Source organism: Myxocyprinus asiaticus, chromosome 1 (genome assembly GCF_019703515.2).
Source record: "Myxocyprinus asiaticus isolate MX2 ecotype Aquarium Trade chromosome 1, UBuf_Myxa_2, whole genome shotgun sequence".
In the NCBI taxonomy this organism is placed as follows: domain Eukaryota; kingdom Metazoa; phylum Chordata; class Actinopteri; order Cypriniformes; family Catostomidae; genus Myxocyprinus; species Myxocyprinus asiaticus.
Genome location: NC_059344.1, coordinates 39,003,115 through 39,027,063, shown reverse-complemented (window position 1 = coordinate 39,027,063; position 23,949 = coordinate 39,003,115). Strand labels below are relative to the sequence as shown.

Sequence of the window (23,949 nt, the reverse complement as noted above, 5' to 3'; positions counted from 1 at the left end):
TATACAACCATGTAGCAGACACACTGATGCACTCAATGATCCCACTTCACATCAGACTTTTCATGTTCAAGCTCTAGATGACATTTAAATAGAGAAACTCAGAAAACAGAGATAAGACTGACACACTGGAAAGAGCTTGAACACCCTCACTCTAGCTCTCTCTGTCTCTCTGCCAGTCTCTCTCTCTTACACGCACGCACACACAAACACACACATTGATTAATAGGTTGTGACTTCTGTAATACTGTGTATATAGGCATGTCAAATGAGAGGAGATGGTGATGCTAATCTTTCACACTGATTTAAGTAGCTGGCACCCCAGAATTTTTTTCCTCCCTTTTTATAAATAAAATCCACAATTAATTAAATATATTACTACTACTGATATAGATTCAAACAACCTATTAGTGTGCTATCAACTTATAGATCTTTGCCGAATCTATCTATTTTGGCACTTAACTTAGATAGGACCCCTGAAAGCATCCACAAACAAAGCGTCCTACTTCTACATGAAATGATAGCTAATTTCCATTCATAAAGTTTTCTAGATTTAAGTTAACTTTCCAGCTCACATAATTTAGACAGCTTTTTTGAAATACTACTTCAAATGTGAAACCTCCTAATTTGTAAAATTTGGATAACATTCTAATTTACTAGTACCTTTTTGTCACCCTGAAGTATTAATATGACAATTACCCATCTTTAGATGATTAGATACATTTAATCATTTATCAAATCTGCTTAACTTGGCAGCACACCTATATGCTACATAAAATAAGGGGTTGTATGATAGCATATGTCAGCATATACAGAATGTATGCCAGCTTCGGGGTACAGATCTTGTAAATATCATTGTGAAAAATTAGCACTTTCATCTATGTATATCACTGGGAACCCATGAAAGCAGATTCATTTATTTCCATGGCTTCTCTGTCACAAAGCCAAACGTGAACACTTCCAGGAAGTGAGCTCGGGCAAGCTGGCATCCAGCTGCAGCTTTTTCCCCCTCTAAGAGCCATGAGACACAGGGGGAGGATGTCCATTTTGGCTAAAAACAAGGCATTAGAAGGTTTGGGGTGTGAATAAGCTAGCACATACTCAGTGGAGCTCAGGTCCATAATTCTGCCTGAACAGATAAGCAGCTTTGCTCGCGCCGAATCTCAGTAATGAACTAAACAGTGCATGAAACTTTTAAATCAATACATATTTATGCTACAAACATGTTATTCAAATAAATGATTCATTTGATTTAACTGTTGCCACTAAGGAAAGGATGGGGAAGTGTAATGACACAACTATCAGGAAAGATGTGTAAGGAATGTGCTCTTTGTTCCATGGAAAAAAGGAAAGTCATGCAGGTTTGGAACCACATGAGGGTGAGTAAATGATTAATTTAATTTTTTAATTTTTAAGTGTGCTGTACTGGTGGTTGTAAAGATGCAAAAATATCCTTTGGGGTTTTATTTTGACGGCTGTTTATAACAAAGAAAAAAAAACAGTGGTCGATGGGGCTGTATATATAAAAAGAAATTTGAAGAAAAAAAAATGGAAATGAAATATGGTTCAACGAATTATGGTAGAGGCTAATGTCAAAAGAAAATACAAACAGGGCATTAGCCTACCAGCATGCTTCAGCATATATCATCTTAATACATGCTTATATCATTCACAGCATTTTATACATTCAAGTACTTGCTTAAATCACTCAAGGCATTCTATGCCTTTTAAACCAGGCTTTAAGGATATATATATAACAGTTCAAAACAGTCCAATTTCTTTAAAAAAATTAATAATTACAGTAGAAATAAGAGTGCTAACATAGATAATTACTTGAGTAAGAGTAAGAAAGTATCCAATTAAAAGAGTACTCAAGTAGTGAGAAACTCGTTACTTTCACAAGTGACATAATGGACATTAACTCCCCTATATTCCATTACATAATGCACATTTAACATGTATTACAGAATTATTATTATTATTAATGGAAATTCTGTCATCATTCACCCATCATGTGTTCCAAACCCATATTACTTTATTTCTTCCATGCAACACAATAAGGAGATTTTAGACAGAATGTTAGCCTTGGTCACCATTTACTTTCAGTGAATGTGTGTTTATTTTGAAAGTGAATGGTGATCGAGACTGTCAGTCCCTAACATTCTGTCTAACAAATTTTGTGTTCCACAAGATAAAAAGGGTCACACAGGTTTGGAGCAACATGAGGGTAGGGAAATGATGATGGAATATTAAATTTTGGTTGAGCTATCACTTTTAAGCGGTAATTCACCCAAAAATTACAATTCTCTCATCATTTGCTCACCCTCATGCCACCCTAGATGTCTTCTTTAATTAATTATGCATTAATTAAAATTAAACCCAGTAATGTACCAACAGGAACGCCGCCATCTGTAACAAAGTAAAAACATTTCATTAGAAATTGACTTGGGTGAGAGCAAAAAGTACTCACTTTTAAACCTACTCTAAAAGTATTTTTTTCCCAAAAAGTTACTCAAGTAAATGTAACGGAGTAAATGTAGTGTGCTACTACCCACCTCTGATACAAAATTTACATATCCAGTCCTCACACGTGTGCACAGAACGTGGTCAAACTCCACGCATGCAATCCATATGCATCCTTCAAAAATTATCCATAACAAACACTCAATTTTAACATACAACTCTTCCGAACACATATTTAATGCAATTTATGAGCATTTTGTGTAAAATTGTATATCTACCCAAAGAATTCTCAACCGATGAACAAAACTGGGAGTTCTCTTGCACAATGGATGTTCTGACATGCCTAACACAAGAGAGTGCTTGAAAGCAGGTGTCGCAAAAATCCGGTGTCACAAAACTCCGGTTCTTAATGGGGCCATGTCCAATTTATGACTAGAGTTAAATTACATTAAATTTCTCCTCTTGGCTACAGGAGGAAAGGCAAACATGCACAACACAAACAATGTAAAAGCCAACACAGACAAACTGCCATAGGCATCAACAACTTGCCGCAAACTCACCACGCTACCAAAAGCTTCATTACCTCCCCCTGCACCTGGTTCATCACCACACTGCTTCAGGAGCATGGTGTACAGCCTTTTGGCCAGAGAGAATGAGAAAGAAACTAGTGAGGCAAACAGACTACACTGCAAGGTCACCTCATTACAACCCATTTGTTCCAGCTGTCATTAAGAATCACACACAGCGTCACTCAAAGTGGGAATGAGAGAGGAGGAAAAAGAGAGAGAGGTGTAGATGAAAATGACACCTATCAGATACTACATAACACCCACCCACCCACAACCACGTTCACACACACACCGAAAAATGCATTAATCACTGAACCCTGTCATAACCTTGTGACTCACAAACACATCCCACCTCAGTCTACATAACACACGCGGCACGCCTCCCTCCATTTTGGCCTTCCTCTATCCTGTCTCCTCTCAGCTGCTGCTTAATAATGAGGATCTGTAATATTGGGAGAAGAAATTTTAATAATATGTTATCATATATGGCACAGCGATAAGTCTAGCTGGAGGGAGGGAGAGACAGCTTTGGAGAGCTCTGCATGGATAGTCATTAGTTGGACTGAAGTTTGAAAATGGCTGCCCCAGAGCTTAATTTCCCCTTTTGTTTGTCAGGAGAGATAAAAGCTTGGTGGCAACCCACAGCATTGCAGAGCAGATGTGATGGTTTTATTAATACAGAAAGTCCTTGTTAAAACAAAGAACTTCTAAAGCCTAGTTCTCTCTGCTTTTTAATATGTTGAGAGAGGAAAGGAAGATGACTAAATTTGGAAAACTGGGCTGTGGTTGTGAATTACTGTTGTAATAACACTCACTCAGTTTTTCAAAAATTATATTTTTCGTCTAGAAAACATAAGCACTGACAACTATGAATAAACTGATACAATAATTTGGTTAACCATTAAACCACAATACAATACTGTTTAATATTGATCTGATACTCTAACGTCTGGACAGCGTGAAGCATTTCAGTGTTTTCATATCAACAGACTTAAATAGACAGTTAAATCCAAACACAATTTATATTAATTAGCACATAGAAAGAGGCATTTATGCACAGAAGCTTCTGAAACATACTGACATCCTTATTAAGTCACACAACAACAACAATAAGAAAGTAGTCCCCAGGTACAATGTATGCTGGATCACCCAGTGGAGCTCCACTGCTTGGCACTCACCCTCACAGAACTGTTTTGCCCTCCAAACAGCATGAAGGAGTCTAGAGGAAACATGGAGCTCCTTCTGTTCTGTCACTCAGTTCAGACACTTCTTCCACCAATCAAGATTTCATTACATCTTCACCTCTTCATTCTGGAATGTGCTGCAGAGCAGCTTCAGCTAGAGCCCAGGCCAAATATCTCATCTTTTTCAACAATCTACTTACTTTGGGCAAGCTTGAGACAATGTTTTGGATTGTTGTCACTACAGCTATAATTACATTGTTGTAACAAACAATGTATTAAAATGTTGTTGCAAACTCCTATGAATGAGATGTTAGGCAGAATGTTAGCCACAGCCACCATTCAATTCTAATGCATCTTTTTTCCTTACAAAAACATTTTGCCTAACATCAATGCATATTTTCTTCCACAGAAGAAAGACAGTCATGTGAGTTTGGAAGGAAATGAGGTTAAGTAAATTTAACATTTTCTGTGAACTATCCATTTAACACTATCTATTAATAAGTATTTTGTTAGTTAACATCTGGAATTCAAGTTGTTAAGGGTTGACTATACCAGACAAGTCAGATAAACTCAAATGTATTAAGTAAACTATCATTCCCTGTGGCCTGTTTTAATTACAGCTGGAGTTACTTTCACTGTGCTTCCTAAGTACATTTGACAGCACAGTTTATTAAAACTGCATAAAAGTTGCACAACAACAAATTTTGTATGTATAAATGAAAATGCTAATTATTCACATTTAATTGTCTATGCATAGAAAATGTTACATTTGTTTAAAGTTTCAGAGTGTCAAGATTAATTCAGATTCAAAATGTATAATTTTATGTCTGGTGGGGAAAGGATGTTTCACTTTGTCTGATGCCTAGTCTGAGGTTAAGAAGTGCTCTTATTAAGGTTGTGGGTGGTTGAGAGTTTATGATTCAGAGTTTACAATAAGAGTGTGCACTTAAAGCTTAAGTACATCACAAGTACATATTCAAAAAACAGATGCAAAAGACAGTGAGTGGATGCTTTTATAGGGCATCATAAATGTTAGTCTCAGGAACAACTGTCAAAACACTGCAAAATATGTATTATACAACAAATATTTAGTGTTCAAGCACGGATCAGGGAAACTTAGTCTCCAACCATCAAGTATAATTTACTTAAATCAATGTTCTAGAATCAGATTACTAGAACCTTACTACAAAAAAAAAAAAAAAAAATGCAACCTGATAATGTTAATCTGATTAATAAATTAATGGAATTTAATAATAAATAACCAAAAGTTCAGCCATGCAACTCTATGTGGCGCAAGCTGATTTTCTGAAATGTATCTGTTTAGCCAATTGGCTCGCTCATATGTGACGTGTTAAGCCAGTCGGCCCGCATGGAGTAAGCTGATTGGTCCTTTGACGTGTAACAGCGTATCCAATCAACTTGCATCTCTCTCTCTCTTTGTTTAGCATTTAAATAGTTTAGCTTTGCAGATATGCTTGTTTTTCTGCAGGATGCTGAAAGAGTTTTTTTCTCTGAAAAAATTGCTCAGGTGGTTGCTGGGGCTTTTCTTTTATCAGCTTGCAAAATAAAGTCTGCTTTTGGCCATGACACACAGAGACACATCTTTAACAAGGTAAGCCTTAGCCAAATCTGGCTGGCACATATTGCTATCTTAGGTCATTAGATTAAACAAATCCACACCTAGCTAGTCTAAGTCACTAGTTAAATAAAGTCTGGGCTTTTCTGACTCCGGTACAAATTATGAGTTAGGTCACTAGCCATTTTAGCCATTCAGCTAAGCAGGCCAAGGCACACATATGAATTTAGTTCAGATTAGCATCACGCCATTTGGCCAGTGGCAGAGGCAAACCTAGCTAGCATACACTCGGCAAACATGGCTCTTCGGAGCAGCAGCAGTACAGAAATATTGGCGATAGATCTGTTTGGTTGGGGGTTGTGTTCGTTCGTTGTTATGCGTTTTGTGCAACTCCCCTGCTTTGTTAGGGGATTGTTTGTAATGTCTATTTGTGCAGTAGCATGCCATACATGCTTTTGTATTTTGTCTAATTGTACAGCAGCATATCCATATGTATAACTCTTGTATAAGTAAGTATGTGTATTTTATAGCAGTAGCAAGTCTCTGTACTTGCACTGCAGCAGCAGCAGCAGTGTAGCAGATCTAATATGCCAAGACTAATATCCTATCAATATGTCATACCCACATTAACATGCTAAACCTTTCAGAGAGTTGTCATGACTGAACAACAACATTATTCATTTTTTTTAATTGTTAATTTATCTACTGGTAATAATAATAACGTTGTTCCTTTAGTTGTTCAAAGTGGTAACATTGGAAAGTGTCTCATGGAATGTGTAATGAATGTGGCTAGTGCTCTGTCTGGCTGAGGGCTATTGCTGTTGGCAAAGTGGCACTGCCAACATCAAGACTTGCTATTCTGCCAGAGAGTAGAGAGCAACTGCAGGAGCTTACACTGTCTGGCAAAATCAAAATGCACCCAGGCAAATACAAACACACAATGGCAAACACAGAAAATGACCAGCTGCAAACACCTCTAAAAAGTCCTCATGTCTTTGGCAAAACTGTATCACACACACACTTACACACCTTAGTCTGTTGTGTAACACACCCCACCCAATTTCTTTTCAACTGCATACCTCAATGACAAGTGCAATTTAACAGCCACTCTTCTTTTTTTTTTTTTTATCTAAATAATATGCATATACTGTAGGGCTTTTAAAAGACATAAGAAAACTGTTCTACTGTTATCGATAGCACAAAACATTCAAATGAGCAGTACTGTTCCTTAGCAGTGTGGCAGAAAAACAATGGAAAAATTATGCACAGAGAACTGCACAATTTAATGCAAATTATTACTTGCTTGATCTTTTCTGGTCAAAAGACATCAGACAAAAATGCAAATACAAACAATAAGGCAAACAAATGTTCATTTATTTATTTTTTTTATTATTATTTTATTTAATTTTTTTTATATCAGTGACATTGGCTTTTAAAATAAACTTGAAAACTCAAAGGAGCATCTTTGAAAATCAGAAAGTTACTGATATACCGAAAACAATATCAGTAACTTTGCGACACTAACACAGGACAAATGCTATTTTGTTATGGTAAGGAGACATTTTTTTTGTATAAAATGAAATAAACGTATACTGAAGTCTACATAAAACTGCTGATGCATTAAGTACCTATAAATATATTTACACTTGAAAAAAGGAAATGGACGAGAAAATATGTGAGATCGGCATAATGCAAGGATGATATGAGGCAAACTTCAAGTAGGCTTTTTTGACAGCATGGGACACAGACTGATGACATCATAGGAGTTCTGTGAGCCCTCCATCAAATCAAGAGAGAGAAAAGGACAGATGGACAGAGAGAGATGAGGACCAAAAGATAGTGAGACAGCAAGTAGAACGAAGGGACAGATTGATGTAGAAGGATAGAAGAGTATTTGTAAGTATCAAAGAGTAAGTAGCAAAGAGTTTGTAAGTATACTGTAATCAACAGAAAATGAGCACTGATGGTAAACAGCAAATCAATCAAATCAAATCAAATCAAATCACTTAATAGTGTGTGAAATTCTTGGGTGCAGTTCTGAGCAACATAGTAGTCGTGACAGTGATGAGACATATACCAATTTACAATAAACCTCAGATTTACACAACACAATTTAAAATCTAATATACACATAATTACAACACAATATACAAATAATAACATACAATGTACAGTATACAATACACACAATATAGAATACACATTATACAATAAAAATAGTATATATAGTATATATAAAATATACAGTAGGTTGTATTGTACTGTATTGACATTCAGGCTGTCGGTTGATAGTCAGTTGCCAGTGCGTTGTTAAGAGAGAATATAATTTATGACTGTCCGGTGTGAGATAATAAGAGTAATAAAGTGCAGTGCTGATGTATTGATCGTGAGAGATCAAGAGTTCAAAAGTCTGATTGCTTGGGGGAAGAAGCTGTCATGAAGTCGGCTGGTGCGGGTCCTGATGCTGCAATACCGCCTGCCTGATGGTAGCAGAGAGAACAGCCCATGGCTCGGGTGGCTGGAGTCTCTGATGATCCTCCAAGCTTTTTCACACACCGCCTGGTATATATGTCCTGGAGGGAGGGAAGCTCACCTCCGATGATGTGTCTTGCAGTTCGCACCACCCTTTGCAGGGCTTTGCGGTTGTGGGCGGTGCTATTGCCGTACCAGGCAGAGATGCAGCCAGTCAGGATGCTCTCTACAGTGCAGGTGTAGAACCGTGTGAGGATGTGGCGGTTCATTCCAAACTTCCTCAGCCGTCTCAGGAAGAAGGGCGCTGATGAGCCTTCTTCACAACGGCCTCAGTGTGGACGGACCATGGGAGTTCCTCAGTGATGTGGACACCCAGGAACTTGAAGCTGCTGACTCTCTCCACTGGTGCTCCATTGATGGTGATGGGACTGTGTTCTCTTTCTCTTCTCCTGAAGTCCACCACAAGCTCCTTTGTCTTACTGACGTTGAAGGAGAGGTTGTGCTCCTGACACCAGCGTGTCAGAGTATGCACCTCCTCTCTGTAGGCTGTTTCATTATTGTCAGTGATCAGACCTACCACCGTCGTATCATCAGCAAACTTAATGATGGCATTGGAGCTGTGTGTTGCCACACAGTCTTGTGTGTACAGAGAATACAGGAGTGGGCTGAGAACACAGCCCTGCGGGGCTCCAGTGTTGAGGGTCAGTGATGAGGAGATGTTGCTGCCCATTCTAACCACCTGGCATCTGCCTGACAGGAAGTCCAGGATCCAGCTGCACAGCGAGTTGTTTAAGCCCAGAGCCCGGAGTTTCACATAAAGCTTGGAGGGCACTATGGTGTTGAATGCTGAGCTGTAGTCTACAAACAGCATTCTCACATAAGTGTTCCTTTTTTCCAGGTGGGAGGGAGCAGTGTGTATTGCAGATGCAATGGCATCATCAGTGGAGCGGTTGTTGCGGTAAGCAAACTGCAATGGGTCCAGTGATGGAGGCAGCACAGAGCAGATGTAATCTCTGATTAGTCTCTCAAAGCATTTGCTGATGATGGGGGTCAGAGCAACAGGACGCCAGTCATTTAAGCAAGTGATTTTGGATTGCTTTGAAACAGACACAATTGTGGACGTTTTAAAGCATGTGGGGACCACAGACAAGGAGAGGGAAAGGTTGAAAATGTCCGTAAAAACACCAGCCAGTTGGTTCGTGCATGCTCTGATGACGCGGCCCAGAATGCCGTCTGGACCCGGGCTTTGTGGATATTCACCCATCGGAAGGATCGGGTTACATCTGCTACAGAGACGGAGAGTGAACTAACCTCTGTAGCTTCGGCTGCGAGAGCTCTCTCCGCGAGGGCGGTGTTATTTCCCTCGAAATGAGCATAAAAAGTATTTAGCTCATCCGGGAGAGAGGCAGCGGTGTTCACGGCAGAGTTTTAATTCCCTTTAAAGTCCGTGATGATATTAATTCCCTGCAACATGCTTCTAGAGTTGGTGGTTTTTAACTGTCCTTCAATCTTGTCCCTGTACTGGCGTTTTGCTGTTCTGATGCTGGCTCTGATAACTGGCTTGTTTATGCTCACCCGCATTCCCGGAATTAAAAGCGGAGGTACGTGCATCAAGTGCCGCGTGAACATTGCTATTAATCCAAGGTTTCTGGTTCGGGTAGATCCGTATTGTTTTGGTCGGAACGACGTCCTCTACGCACTTTCTGATGAAACACGTTACGCTATCAGCGTAAAGCTCGATGTCGTCATCAGAGGCGGACCGGAACATCTCCCAGTCCGCGTGATCAAAACAGTCTTGTAGCGTAGAGTCTGATTGGTCTGACCAGCACTGGATCGTTCTGAGGGTGGGTGCTTCCTGCTTCAGTTTCTGCCTGTAAGTGGGCAGAAGCAGAATGGAAGAGTGGTCCGATTTGCCAAATGGTGGGCGGGGGAGGGATTTGTAGCCATCCCGGAAGGGAGAGTAGCAATGGTCCAAAACCCGGTCCCCTCGTGTGTTAAAACTAATGTGTTGGTGGTATTTTGGTGCGACTGATTTGAGATTGGCTTTGTTAAAGTCCCCGGTAACAATGAACGTGGCCAGACAAAGGGCTCCGGCGTGTTTGTAAACAGCGGGTCAGCATTGAGGAATTTGAAGTCCGGTTTACGGTGTGTAATTGCAGAACCAATGTCCAAAAGTGTTTGTCTGTCGTAGACAACAAGGCAGACAACATCCAAGACAAAAAACATAAGAATTGTAAACAAAACAAACAAAAAACTACAATGTTGTGTCGGAGCTCGCAACGCAGCAGCCATACTCGGCGCCATCTTGAGTTGGTGGACCCCATCTTGAGTCAGCATAGGAATATGATGAAAATGACAGACAGACAGGCAGACAGGCAGGCAGGCAGGCAGACAGACAGACAGATAGATACTGTAGATAGTCTTTAGATAGATAGTCTTTTTGGGATAAGAGACAGTCTGAAACAGTGCACATAATACCTGAGAGTGTGTATGTGTGCTGAATGTGTGTAAGTGAGTGTGTACATGAGAAATCAGTGTGGAAAAGGTAATTCTCCAGCTGTTTACACCTCCAGGTGATAATGTGACACCTCCTCGGCCGAAGCGATGGATGGAAAGAGAGTCAGAGGGAGAGAGAGAGAGGGATGTGTCCCTGGTGTGTTGACAGGAAAAAAGAGGTGTTGTGTGAAGTAGAAAAATATCCAGAGGGCCACTCTTTCCACAGTGCCCTTTAGGCAGGTAATTAGTGTGGCGCTGATGTAAGGCCATGAATACGAACGCAACCATCACAGTGTTGTGACAGAATTTGCACCTTTTTATTAACTGTTGCCTAACTGTCTAACTGGGCTGGATAATTGAGATTGAATTGCTTTAATCATCCATTTTCAGCTTTTATGCACAATCTTCAAGGAGAGTTTAAGCATGTCTTCAAGAGTAACCATAAACATTATTGCGATCATTAGAAAAAAGCTAATTTCAATATTTATGTTACTTTTTTGCCCTACCCACAATATGGATGTGATAGATGCTGCACCACATGACACATTTCACTCAGGTTTATAATAAAATACACTTGACGCATTCCCTATGGACAAGGGCTCCCACGCAAACCTGAAAAGTGGTGAATATATGAATTGTGCTCTTCTCAGCCTATGCTACTCAATCAGAAGCAGATATTGCAGTTAAATTGAAAGAGTCTGTCCTCTTGGAGCTAAGGCTCAGATATGGCAGACTTATCACCATGAGAGCAGGAGGATGGAAGAGTGGGGGATGACTTAATTTAGAAGCACAGTGGCACCCTGGTGCACACTGGCTAGTGACCCATGACAGTGTGCCTGTATCGATTTAAAGGGCGAGATAGAGAGGCCAACCAAGAGAAGCGATATTCCTCTTAGGAGTGATACATAATTCATTCCATGCTTTATCTTCTTCCCTCACTTTTCTTTCTGCGTCTCCATCTTTCTCTCCCTTTTCCTCTTACAGTTTTTCTTTTATTGAAGGGTGCACACTAGGCCACTTTCAATTTACTGATGGATTAATAATTGTCATTCTGGGATGTATCCCAATACAAACTTAGATCTTCATCAGGACAAAAATAATGGTCAACCTGTAGCTGCAGTGGGATGGCTCACATCTAATGTTTGGAGAGGAAGCTATATTGGCCAGTCCCTATAATCAAGCTGTTCTCTTGATGGCTGAGACTAGGAGGTTGTCACTGAGGAAGTTGGTAAGTGGTATCTGTGAAGACATTCAGATCGCCAAAGTGGCCCATAAGTGGGGTGTAAAAGGAGATTTTTTTCCTCTTTGTGAAAGACAAAGGTTTCTGCAGTGACCTTCTAAGAATGGCATAAAGAGGCACACAAAAATCAAAAAGAGGGATAGAAGCAAAGGCTTAAAGTGTGTGGATACGCAAGAGAGAATTTGAGGCTTTAAAAAACACTGATTTACTGTGGTCAGTCTGCACTACACTTCAATGACAGATGCACAAGAGCTTTATCTGCTGGTCTAAGTGTCTGGCTCTACAAGAGGTGGATTTACCAGTCCAAATGACAATCATCTGACTGAACACAGCCTTCGAGCAATTCATTATGAATGTTTTTTAGAAGCTAATGAAGGAAAAAATGAAGCATATTCTATCATATTTACAAGCTTACTGTTGATGTGGATGAACACAACTAAACTTTAAAAGGGAGTATTATACCTTAAATGATTCACTATTCATTGTATTTACTCAAATTAAATCATGATTTAATCTGATATAAAACTGTGTTTTCATTAATTTCATTTTTAAAAGACAAAAATCTTTTCAGCACTCAAACTGTCAACATATTAGGGGAAGAAAAAAAAAATCTTCTAAATAACAAAGTGTATATGGTAGGGATGTGCCCGAAGCCAAATACTTTATTCAGAAAGGAACGAATAATGACTTCAAAACGAATATTAGAAAAAATATTTGGAAGACTGATCATTGTGGCAGGGTGAGCAAGAGACAGACATAGTGGGTGTGACGTCAAGCCTCGGAGAGGCATTTATTGGAAACAATAATAAACGTAAAAAATGTCCAAAAGGGGAAATAAAGTGTCCAAGGGGGAATAGTGTTCATAATAAAAGGGGGAATCTGGCATCCTCGCGGTGAACGGGGCTCCGTGAAAGGGGCGAGGTAGTGTTCATAGGAAAAGCCCAGGCATGGGCTGGGTCAGTTGGCCGCTCACAGTCCCCTCCAAAGTCCACGGCGTGTGGGGCGGCGGCATCACTGGCGGCCTGTCTTCCCAGGCCCGCAGCAAGCGTGAGGGGTAGGCGGCCCGGCATCTAGCCCGTCGGCGGCAACGTGAGCTGTTCACTCCCGGCGACTCATTACAACGTCCGGGGGGTCCGAAGAACGGGTCCGGCAACGCGTCCGCTCGTCCAATCCCTCCCAGTTCTGGTCCTGGGCATGCGAGGATGCCAGTGTGTGCACACATGTAGATTTGAAGCCTGCTCCCCGAGAAGAGGTGCACACTGCATTTTAAAGACAGCGGTGATGAAGCATTATCCCCATCAGGCATGCTTCATTCACTGCTGACCAACCGAGGCTCATTAATTATGTACCTCTTCTCGCTCTCCCGCCCAATTCCCATCGTGAGCCTGGCTGAAGGGTGGCCCTAAGAGGTGGGGCGATGATGACAAGCCAGAGGGGCGGATCATTCCACCACATCATCCAATGAGCACGGGTATAAAGCAATATTTTAAATAAACATATCTAAAATTACAAAGCCATGATGAGTCTGTAAAGCCAATATTACTACAGTGTAAACCTTATGAATGAAAATGTGCATGATGATTTCAAGATCAGATTGAATGGCTGCAGTCTCGACTTTTGCTGTCTTTTTATTGTGCAATTCTCAGAAATCTTGTCAAGAGTAATCTTAACTAAGATACTATATCATACACATTTTACACTACTTGACACGTCTGTTAAAACATTATCACCAAATGTTTCACACAATTCACACATAAGGATTCATAAACCAACCTAAGCGTGATGTTGACTTCCTGACCAGAGAAGTGATGATTTTCATCTGTCTGTTCCTTAAAGCTGACCACATTTGCATCCACATCACCAATTTCGGTAATTATCTGGTTAAGCCTTTATTCCCAAAAGTTTTAAATGCTCCATAGAGGTTTAAATACTTCGTAGGGTATAAATCTATTCAGAAGATCGCTTTTCTCTTCTAAAAATATATAGTCTCGCTCTTGACATTTATTCAACTGCATTTCGCTACATCTGCACATGTAATTTAACTAAATAATTATTCTCTACAATGCCTGGGTAGCTCAGTGAGTATTGATGCTGACTACCACCCCTGGAGTCACGAGTTTGAATCCAGGACGTGCTGAGTGACTCCAGCCAAGTCTCCTAAGCAACCAAATTGGCATGGTTGCTAGGGAGGTTAGAGTCACATGGGGTAACCTCCTCGTGGTCGCTATAATGTGTGGTTCTCAATCTTGGTGTTGCGTGTGGTGAGTTGAACATGGATACCGTGGAGAATAGCTTGGGCCTTCACATGTGCTACATCTCCGCAGTAATGCGCTCAACATGCCACGTGATAAGAATACCTCCGCCACCCGGATTGAGGCGAGTCACTACGCCACCACGAGGACTTAGAGCGCATTGGGAATTGGACATTCCAATGAATGCAGAGAAAAAAATTAAAATTCAGTTCAGTGCAATATTGAAGGAATATTCCGGGTTCAATACAAATTAAGCTCAACTGACAGCATTTGTGACGTGTTGATTACCACAAAAATTTATTTTGACTCGTCCCTCGTTTTCTTTATAAAAAAATTAAAAAAAAAGAGCAAAAATCGAGTTACAGTGAGGCACTTACAATGAAAGTTTATGTGGCCAATTTTTGGAGGGTTTAAAGGCAGAAATTGGAAGCATATAATTATATATAATGTTTGTAAGTGTTTTATAAAAACACACATTAATTCTTCTGTTAAAACTTGTGTATTATATGAGCTGTAAAGTTGTTTAAATTGTCATTTTTAACTTTACACAGAAAAGGTTAGTTAGTGATTTTATCAGACTAAACTCATGTTTACATTCATATTGTGTATGTCTTGTGGCTAAACTTTTGAAAAAGTCAGTATTGTAACATTCAAAATTGGCACCTATTCACTTCCATTGTAAGTGCCTCACTGTAACCCAGATTTTTGCTTTTTTAAAGAAAAGGAGGGGCAAGTCAAAATTAATTTTTGTGGTAATCAATATTATGCCACAAATGTTTTCGATTGAGCTTAACTTGTATTGAACCCGGAATATTCCATTAATGCCAGAAATACCAGGAGAAACCACAGTTAACAACATATTCCACAGTTAATGTAGCTTATATATTCAGCTTTATCTGGTAAGAAAAAATGAAGAATATATCAATAATATACAGTAAATAAATAATATAATAATTATTATTATTACCGTTATTATTATTCATAATAATAATAATATTTACATAGGCCTCTCTGAGGCATATTTTATATAAAGAAACTCTAAATGTAAGTGAGTTACATTTTAAAATTAGTTTGACACACTTCTGGTTTAAGCCACACCCACATCCGGTTCTATCCTGTTCTAATACAGATACAGATAATGGCTTTGCTGCCCTAGTATAAGGGCACCCTAAAGAACATATTTAATAGATCCAGAAATTTTCTTGGAATAAAGATGAATTCTGTGTCTATGAGGGTCAATTGAACTCATGACTGCTGAGCTAAGGATCAAGAGTCCATAACACAAGCTCTCTGTTGGAGGAATACCGTCATTTTTTGGGCTAGAAAAAACACAGCCATTATGGTATTCTCATCTTCTTTAAGAAGTTCAGCTCAAATAAGTGAAAATGAAGTCAAACTAGTGTGTCAAATTTCAGATGCGATGCAACCACAAGACAAATGCTCCCTGTGAGTTGAACCTTGTGACAATACACTTGATGAGTACATTTATAAACAAAAAAAAAAGGTGTAGTGGGAAATACAGGCTTGAAAGCAGATAGATGATGCAGTGGCATTTAATGTGAAACCAAAGCATAAACTGAGAATCTGATCAAATAGCTTTTCATGGCAACACAATGGATGTGAAATATGTTATTGTATGAAAACAACAGATAATGTCATTGAAATAAAGGCGGGTTTTTTTCTCAGCTGAAAATCAGTTCAGTTGTAATTCTGTCAACTACCTTGAAAATTAAGCTTGTGTTTTTTCTGTCTCTGTGGAAGCAGATATGATCATAAGCTAACTTGTTTCCAATGAAAATACTGAAAAAAATATAAAACAAAGAGACATATTCATGAAATTCTCCTTTAGAGCGGCTGCATAATGAAATGAGCATAGACTGGTTGAAGCCATGTGCAAATCCAACTCCAAGTCTTTTAGAAGAGGAAATATATTAATTATACTCAAACAGGAACTACAAAAGCAAAATGGGGGCTTTGAACATAGAGGGCCCTAAATGTCACCCGCTTGCTTTGAAGTGAAGGGTGCCTGTCTTTGTTTTTCCTCTCTCTCTTTCTCGCTTCTCTCTCTCTATCTATGTGTGTGTGTGTGTGTGTGTGTTTACAAAACACAAGCGTGCCAGACAGAACACTACTGCTTTCAAGTGGGCATATTGGACACACCATTTTCCATTATACAGAAAGAAAACATATATGTGTGTACACACATACACACACTATTGCTTTGATGCCCCTAGGAACTGGAATGTGAATTCACTGCAATATAATTTTTATTTATGTAGGTGTACAAACCTCTGAGGTAATGAATATGTAGTATGTAGAGACTAAAGGCTGCCCAAATCTATGAATCCTGTATGCAAAATTTTATAAAAAATATGATTGGAAACCGTAGGCTGTATGGTACATGACGATGGTACAATTGATCATGTATGTTAGCACAAACAATACCATGAAGACTTTCTTTGAATTTAATTAATCTAGAAAATAAATTTCAGAAAATATATATTAATAGTATTAATAACAATTCCTAGATACATAATTTCAGCAATTTGTGCAATGTAGCTAAGATATTTAAAGGTCATAGTGATTTCCTGAGCATTCGGTCAGGCCCATTAAAACTCCAAGTGTATAGTATTTACGTTCCTGACCGAGCAAAGTAAAATCAAATATAAAAATCTTATAAAGACACATCAGTGAAACCAAACCTCCCTGAAATCACAGAAAACCTGAAGCAGAGACATGACTTCCTGGGTTTGTCCAGCAGGAGTGCCAAATAAGGCTCTGTGCAAATACTATCAGCATTCACCTTGAATAAGACCAATCAGTTCCCTCCACTACTTGTTCCCATCAAGAACCTGCCATCTGAGGGCAACCAGGAGACACAATGAAGGGGAGAAAGAGGAATATGAAGCAGGAGAGGTCAGTGATAGAGGAGGAGAGATGAGAATAGTGTAAGAGGGGAATAGAAGTGGAATTGTGTTGTTTAGTGTACACTGTAGAGAAGCCCAGTGGAAGATTAGAACATTCTGGCAGCATGTAGCGGACCTCCTGTGGCTGTAACTCTCCTCTCCACCAATAGCTGGTGTGTGGTGAGCATACTGGCGCACTTTGGCTGCCGTTGCTTCATCCAGGTGGATGCTGCACACTGGTGGTGGGTGAGGAGATTCCCTCTATACTATGTAAAGCGCTTTGAGTGCCTAGAAAAGCGCTATATAAATGTAAGGAATTATTATTATTATTAATCAATTAGATCACCCTTCTCCTGCTAAATAACCTGAAAGAGACCAGCTGACTGTTTCTTGGAGTGAAGAGTGGAATGTAGTCTCGTCTACAGGCATAAATAAATAAATCAGTGATGATTTATTTGACGAGCCTGGTCTCATGAAATTTACGTGAACATGACAAAAATTTTGCAATTCAAAATGCACGTGCCATATATCACATTTGGCTGCAGTTTTCCAGTGAAATGTCCAGCTTGGGGCGCCAAAAGCAAGTAAAAACGTGTCATATTCAGATGCAGTTTTAAGATGAATTTTAGATAAAAAAAAAAAAAATGTATATATATATATATATATATATATATATATATATATATTAAACATATTGACACATTTTAAATGAGATGTTTAAAAAAGACATCCGTACTTTATCAATCCCTCCGACTCTTAAGTCCAACGCCCTATCAAGTGAGCTACCACACAACCTAATCATGTTGGAATAAGTGAATATATGTAGGTGAGTCTGTAATACAAGCATTAAATGTATTGTTTTTCAAAAGATGCGTTAAAGTAAAAGTGTGTGGACATCATAAAATAGCAAGGTCTGAGTAACAGAGAGAAAAATAAGTATTTATAAAGTCATAATCAGCCATTAAAGTCATGATTTGAGTGAAAGTGAATACAATACACAGTTGTTGTAGCGCCTCTAGTGTTCATTTCTCCTGGAAACTGCAGGGAATTGTAACTGGAGACACGTATAAGAAGTTTTGCAAAAATGTATATAGAATCACGTTTTCACTATGAGACCAGGTTGTATTTGACTGTGTTAGAAAGGGATTCTGAATAAATATGCTGCATATATCTGAGAATTAACTTATAATTTGTTACAAAGTAGACTCCTCTGCTTAAGAAGGATGTTGCAAAGTTGAAGTCCAAGTGAATAAAACACTTGATTCGATCCAAATGATAAAAACAATGTAATCCAGCAGCAAGTCCATTTAATACACGGAGAGCAGGTAGAGATAGAAAGAGAAACATCCATGACTTTGTATAGTTCTATAGATGTATAGTATCTGATGCAAAACAATTATTTATTATGATAATCTGTATACGAATCTGGAAAATAATTAAACTGGGGAATTACTTTATCAAGGGAATAGATCACTTGTGGATGGCCAGAACGGTAGAACAAAATGGATCTGGGATGCAAGACTGCTTTCCACTGACTGAAATGTGCTTCTTCAAATGTTTATCAATTAAGTTGTCATATTCTGAGTTATCTGACTGATCAACAGTTGCTCCATTGCTTTTCCTGAGGCAGGATGATCAAATTCATGTTTGATTTGGGCTTCAAAGATGTTGTATGAGCTTGTTACATGTAAATTCTGATTCCAAACACACTCCGTTTATTTAAGCATCCCTACCAGCCAGACACAGCAACACTGACTCAACTAATGGCATGGATTTGGGGCAGGGCTACCTATTTGTTCAACCAATGGCAGACAGAGAGAGTATTTCAGAAAGCTTGTTTTTTGTTTTTTTACACAATTCAACTTTTAATTTTTACTTCAGTTAAAGCACAAAATATGTACTTTTGAATTTATTTACTGTAAGTATAACACATTAAATAACTGATCTATTAGGACTATAGTTTATTATTTTTGCAATTTGATCATCTCTAACCTCCTACTCAAAATCTATTTAAGGATAGAGAGGTACTATGTCACAGGCAGACAGATACAATAGGTTTATACAATAGTTTAGGTAGGTTACAGCTCAGTCTGACATTATAATGAGTTATTATGTGAGTATTATGAGAGGTTTGACTGGATGCAGACATTAAATATGCATGATTTGCAAATCATGCATATTTTTCATTAACAATCCTTTTCATTAACAAAATTTATCATACACTATATACAGTATTAGATTAAACATACAATATAATTTGAATTACACAATTTACACATCTCTGCTGTGTGTAACTTTAAATATTATGTTTAAATATTAATATTCTAATATTATGTGAATTCACTTCATAGAACGAGGCAGACATTATTAAATTAGCATTTTTCATTACTGTTTATAAACTTATTATGATAAAACCTATGTATCAAATACATACGAACCATATATTGTCATAATTTTCTATTTATTGGCTACATGATCCATCTGTCAAAACTAGCTATACATTGGTCGGCTGTGTCCATTACTGCAACATGCTCCAGAGGCAGGGGCGGATTATGACTAGCAAGGGCCCCGGGGCCAGTTTTCTTTTAGGGACCCAACAGTCCAATTATCTAGTTGAGATCCATGCAAAATACATTTTCATTGATTTAATTCCCTTTAAATACCCTTTAAAAATTCTGTTATTTACAATCAGATTTATTCAAACACACAGCATGGATGTAGTAAAGAAACCGCTCAACTGAAACGTTCACTGAACTGTTCTTAAAGAGACAGTCCCATTTTAACATTTGTTATACATAATGCAAACTCAATGTAAATACTTGTAAATATTACAAATTACGCATACAAAAAAACAAGAATGTGACAAAATGTGTATTAAATGTGAACATGTGCATATATTTAAAGGGGCAATAATACATTATGAAATATTTTAACTTCAAACACTTTAAATATTGAATAATTTAACAAATAGGCACCTACAGCATCTATGCATCGGTTTGGTGAAACTTGGCAAAGAGTTTAGGCAGTTTTTTCTTGCACTGCCTTATCTTTTCTAACTCATCTGAATTATGGTGTGTTCCATTTAGAAATGATCATCCCTAAACCCTATTTCCTTCAAAAACTTTACCCTCCATTGTGAGAGCTTCAAAGGGCTGAAAGGTGTGGGGCTCAAAAATAGTGGTCATTTGGTCATTTTATCGTAAATTCCTTTTGGAACGACCTTACAGCTTGGCTACCATTATTATTCTCCTATCAAAAAAGCCCTATGAACTCATCATTTAAGCCAAAATCCCCTAGACAACATTACATTGACAGAATGTTCAAATAAGCTAAAAGTCTGTTTTTGAATGTTCGTGATTTCACACTTCAGCTGTCAAAACTTAAACACAAGCCCTTTAATCTGCTATAAGATGCTCTCTACTTTCTTTCTGTCTTTCTTTCTTTCTTTCTTTATGTAACACCTGTAAACATTTCTAACTTGAAGCATATTCTGACTTTTTTAATTTTCGGCATCAGACGATACATTTTCCCGTTCGGCCGATTTTTTTCTTGAGGGCGCCAAAAATCGCCTGCTTGCATGTGAAGCGTCTGAGACATGTAAACGACCAGTCACGGTTTGTTTTGTTGTTATGTGCCATCGTGTTACTACAATAATAGACCGGTGTGCAACACAGTGTCATTTAAATGGTCCGCATATCAGAGGAGCGGCAGACACATTTCAGCTCATAATGTTAAAGTGCTCGCCTGTTTCATTCTACCTCTCTCTCCTCAACAGTTCACTGTAACTTTTAACTGTCTTGTCTAATGATAAAAAGGCAAATATCAACAAAACTAATATTATATACCGTTTGCAAATATGCACATATCTTGTTTAAACAGATGTAATAAACCACTACAGACTATAATGTTGGTTAGTGGTCGACCAAAATGTTTTTTTTAATGGCCAATTTTGTAAAACTTTCACCAGGAGGCAGTAGACATCTAGTGCATTGCATGCAACCAGGTTTTCAGCAAAGTTTTGATCATGTTGATGATATAGAAGATTTAGAAAGTCCTGTATCAAATATGATTACATACAGGGTTAAAGAGTGGCTCAAAAATGTAATTAGAAACAAGAAGGCAAAAGGGTCTGGCTTTTACAAGCTGTGGGGCCCACATATTCAAGCATTTATAAACATTTGTTTTCAAAGCTGATGGGCTGCGAGACTTTGCAGCGCAGGGCCCCTCCATTGGCCTGGTCCGTGATACACCTATGGGCAGTGGAAGCAGAGTGCTGCAAAGAAGACTTTGATAGCACCCTCATTCTGCTTAGAAGATTCTCTCACACATAATGAAAGAGTGTTTTACCACTGAAACTGAAAATAATATGTCAAGATTTGGAATGTAGTGGGCTAAAGGTAAGTTTCCCGAAAATACTCAGATAAAGTATAAATACCACTGCTGATTTGTGTGGATATGGATTTATTTATTTATTTATTTATTTATTTATTTGAGTTAGGCCTGCTGAGGTACTAACAGTAACATTTCTGATCAAAATATCAAATAAATAACTAGAAAGGAATTATACTAAGAGTACTGCTTAATTTAAATGTCTAAATGTATAGGCTACGGCAAAAGATGACACAGGAGGCAAAATTTGCTGTCTAAAACTGCTGCTCCCATAATTTCAGCACCCATAATTTCTATCACACTTATCTAAATCCTTACCTGAATTTGTGTTTGTCCCTATTGGTATGTGGCATCATGGGTAAAACAAAAAAATACCCGGCAGCAGCGAAGCACCACCCCTCACCTGCCAATCAACAACTGCACTAAAACAAAAGTTTAAACTCTGCCGGTTATGAGCAGTTTAAAAGAAAATAACAGTCTGAGGAAAATTAAAAAAGCAGATACAAACACAAACACAAGAACTTCAGGGATCTTCCACAGTGTGTCTTGTTCAGTGTGTCTGATCAACATGCACGGACACTTTTTGAGAAGCACCAACATCTGCAGCTTAGGTTAATACAGGTAATACACTAAAATAACAGACAATTCTCCTCGAAATGTTGCTTTTGTGCTAAGATTCAATTTGAAAGTGTTTTTTTTTTTTTTTTTTTTTTCCGCTTTCTTTGTCTTTTCTGACTTTGTTGCAGTTTATTATCATGCAGGAACACACTGACATTGTGATTGATGTACATCGTCATGAAACAGAGTCCCTCCCCTCCAAATCTGATCACAAGTGGTCATGGGAGACGCATTTAACCAACCAGGTATAAACATCAATGTGTCTCACCTGACCACATGTGATCGGTTCACCCGAAATGCATCTTAATACCAGTTGTAAATGGTGTCTCATTCTGACAGCTTGTCTCATTTGTCACTTTTCTTAATCTCTCACACTTCATCTCGTCTTCATCAAGCCCAAATCACTTGATATTATTTATGCTTGTTTTCCACAAATAACTCACAGGGGGAATTTGCAAACAAAAACATTGCCCACATTCCCCTAATCCCTGTCTGTGTGCAGAGCCTCCAACAATACACTAGAGCTCTGGCTGGCTGTTGAACAGGCTGCCAATGTTTTTGAATTTCCGCTCCACAAATCTGTGTTGACACAGCAAATGCATTAATGGAGCTTCCCATCTTGCACAGACTGTGGACTGCCTTGTTACGACTACCAAGGTTTGTGGGGACATATCAATAAGCTTGTGTGTAGAGTAAAGCACAAGAGGCAAGAAGACAGAAAGTTTTCAAAGGACACCTATAAGTCTGATGGTTTCTTGGAGTGGTTTGCATTCAGGTCCTAATGTCTTTGAGGATGTTCAAGCAATCTTGTAAGAACACAATGGCCACATCAGTTTAGTATGACACAGAAGAGATCACAGAGCTGATAAATCTTTCTTTCCTTCACACCTCTACTTCCATCTCAGGTTTAAAGCAGGATAAAGCTTCATGCACAAAACCCAAAGCCCTCATCGAGATGCCATACTGTATGCCTAGAGTACAGCGCGGCCTGCCATTGCTGTAATCACGGCCCAATTTTCACACTCTTTCAAACTCCGGATTTTTACTGTGAGCAAAGTCTAGACATACACCCAAGCGCAGAGAGGACAGCATGCAACCTAATCAAAGTCTTGCATAATGTCTCAAAATCACTATGAGCATGATTACATGATGGCACAGAACTATCGTCTACAGACTGGCAACTCAGTCAGACATTGTCTCAAAATAACAAGCAGGAGCTGATGATGGAAAAATGAGGGACCATCCTTTTGAGATTTAACAATAAGTTAAAGGACTTTTTTTATGCTTTCTTTTTGTAGTCTAAACCTATAGCTGTGTTCTGTAATACCAGATTCAGAGTGTAAATACTAAGGAATGTTGCGTGCCTATCTCACCTTTTTTCCTAACTTATTTGTCATACGTATCCAGGCACTTAATTCAACATTTGTAAAATATAATACTAGCATTCAGTCCAACTGAACCCAAACCATGCATACGTTAGACTCATCTCACAGTGAATTTGGAAATGGTTGACTTTTCTAAGGCTAAACTAGGTCTGTGCAACCGAAGTTCGAAGCACTGCCCTCAGTAGCAGAAGCGGGAAGTGTTTTTGAACCTAAGGGTATGTGTGAGCTCTAGTTTTCGGGTGAAATACCCACAGAGGGGTGAGCTGTAAAGGGAGTTGTTTTTAGCTCTAAAGGATCTACAGTAATGCAGTGAAGAGGAATGCATATTCTATTAACTCTACATCTAAACCCCAAACCCTATCCGTCAGTGGAGTGAAAATGTAACCTTAGAGGGAAAGTGAA

The 23,949-nt window shown here is 38.6% G+C and overlaps 1 protein-coding gene across 1 annotated transcript in view; it reads right to left on the bottom strand.

Moving 5' to 3' along the window:
* The window catches only part of LOC127442826 (receptor-type tyrosine-protein phosphatase N2-like), a 280,031-nt gene that overhangs the window by 105,529 nt on the left and 150,553 nt on the right, over positions 1–23,949 (bottom strand). The window lies entirely within an intron of this gene.